The sequence below is a fragment of the Mus caroli genome, unplaced genomic scaffold (genome assembly GCF_978045245.1).
Source record: "Mus caroli unplaced genomic scaffold, Mus_caroli_1 scaffold_12, whole genome shotgun sequence".
NCBI classification, from domain to species: Eukaryota; Metazoa; Chordata; class Mammalia; order Rodentia; family Muridae; genus Mus; species Mus caroli.
Window position 1 is genome coordinate 12,960,265 of NW_028227267.1, and position 2,185 is coordinate 12,962,449.

Below are 2,185 nucleotides of genomic sequence, written 5' to 3' on the forward strand. Positions count from 1 at the left end.
GCCTCCTGCCTCCTGCCTCCTGCCTCCTGCCTCCTGCCTCCTGCCTCCTGCCTCCTGCCTCCTGCCTCCTGCCTCCTGCCTCCTGCCTCCTGCCTCCTGCCTCCTGCCTCCTGCCTCCTGCCTCCTGCCTCCTGCCTCCTGCCTCCTGCCTCCTGCCTCCTGCCTCCTGCCTCCTGCCTCCTGCCTCCTGCCTCCTGCCTCCTGCCTCCTGCCTCCTGCCTCCTGCCTCCTGCCTCCTGCCTCCTGCCTCCTGCCTCCTGCCTCCTGCCTCCTGCCTCCTGCCTCCTGCCTCCTGCCTCCTGCCTCCTGCCTCCTGCCTCCTGCCTCCTGCCTCCTGCCTCCTGCCTCCTGCCTCCTGCCTCCTGCCTCCTGCCTCCTGCCTCCTGCCTCCTGCCTCCTGCCTCCTGCCTCCTGCCTCCTGCCTCCTGCCTCCTGCCTCCTGCCTCCTGCCTCCTGCCTCCTGCCTCCTGCCTCCTGCCTCCTGCCTCCTGCCTCCTGCCTCCTGCCTCCTGCCTCCTGCCTCCTGCCTCCTGCCTCCTGCCTCCTGCCTCCTGCCTCCTGCCTCCTGCCTCCTGCCTCCTGCCTCCTGCCTCCTGCCTCCTGCCTCCTGCCTCCTGCCTCCTGCCTCCTGCCTCCTGCCTCCTGCCTCCTGCCTCCTGCCTCCTGCCTCCTGCCTCCTGCCTCCTGCCTCCTGCCTCCTGCCTCCTGCCTCCTGCCTCCTGCCTCCTGCCTCCTGCCTCCTGCCTCCTGCCTCCTGCCTCCTGCCTCCTGCCTCCTGCCTCCTGCCTCCTGCCTCCTGCCTCCTGCCTCCTGCCTCCTGCCTCCTGCCTCCTGCCTCCTGCCTCCTGCCTCCTGCCTCCTGCCTCCTGCCTCCTGCCTCCTGCCTCCTGCCTCCTGCCTCCTGCCTCCTGCCTCCTGCCTCCTGCCTCCTGCCTCCTGCCTCCTGCCTCCTGCCTCTGCCTCTGCCTCTGCCAAGTGCTGGGATTAAAGGTGTACTCCACTAAGCCCAGCTTAACCTGTCAAATTTCTAAAGCTACCAAGTTCTCTAAATCTTTGTTCAGTTATTCTTCCAAAAAGTGAGCAAAACAAATTGGTAACATTTAGAAACATTCACAACAGCTTCTATATTGCAAACAACAGTGCTTTTATATTCTGATAAATGTTACCAATTGCACACCTTAGGAAATCAGATTTTTCTTAAATTGTGTACTGTAGAGAGGTCCCTCTCCTACAGAGAGCCTCCTGAGCATCTTCATTTCTTTCTGAGACCCTTTCTGTTATATCTGAAGGGACTCCAAGAAACTGAAGAACATCTAAGGAGAACTACATTTTATTGTGGAAATGGAGTGTGCATGACTAAGAATTCTCATCACACAGAAAGCATAAACCATCCATCTCCCACATTCAATTCTACAAAAAGAAAACAGATGCACAGTAGGGACTGGACGTTCTGGAAAATGTCTTGTGTGGAGCCACCAGCTTTGCAGATGCCCATAACTCCCTTCAGTGACTGAGCCAGTCACAATGGAAATCCTCCTAAGCTGAGAACAAACCCCAGAGAGGGTTCAAACAAATGGTCCACAGAATCAGTGGGACTCTACATAGGGTGAGTAGAAGACAGGAGATACATCAAGATTAGACCCTTGAGTGAAGCTATGAATAGAGGAAATCGTGCTGGTGAAAGGGAGCCCGGGTGTAGCAGCTGAGGGATCAGGTATGGGACCTGTGATTTCGAGGTAATGGCAGCTGTATTCCAGCATCCCTGCTGAGCATGAGTGAAGGGACAAGGCTAGAGATGCCCCAGTAGGAAGCTGTAGTTGCAACTGTCTGGATGTGTGCCACATCAGAGCAGGGAGAGGACAGAGGGTGAGGACATGTCTTAGAAGACAGTGTTCATGTCCAAGTGGAGCGAGAGGAAGCATCATGGAGTGTGGGAAGATATGATTGGAAGTACTGAGAGAACAAGGCATATGTAGTGTCCCAGAAAATGGAGAAGGCTTTAAGGGGACAGTTGAAGGTGCAGAAATGGAGGTGGATGTTCAATGGATAAATTTCTGTGAAGCCTTCCAAATATCAAGGAAGTCACTTCTGAAGATGCAGAAGCAGGCAGTGAATGATCCAGAGAGGACCACATCCCATAAGTCTGACCAACATGCAGCCAGCCTTCTCCATCCTGCTTTGCACA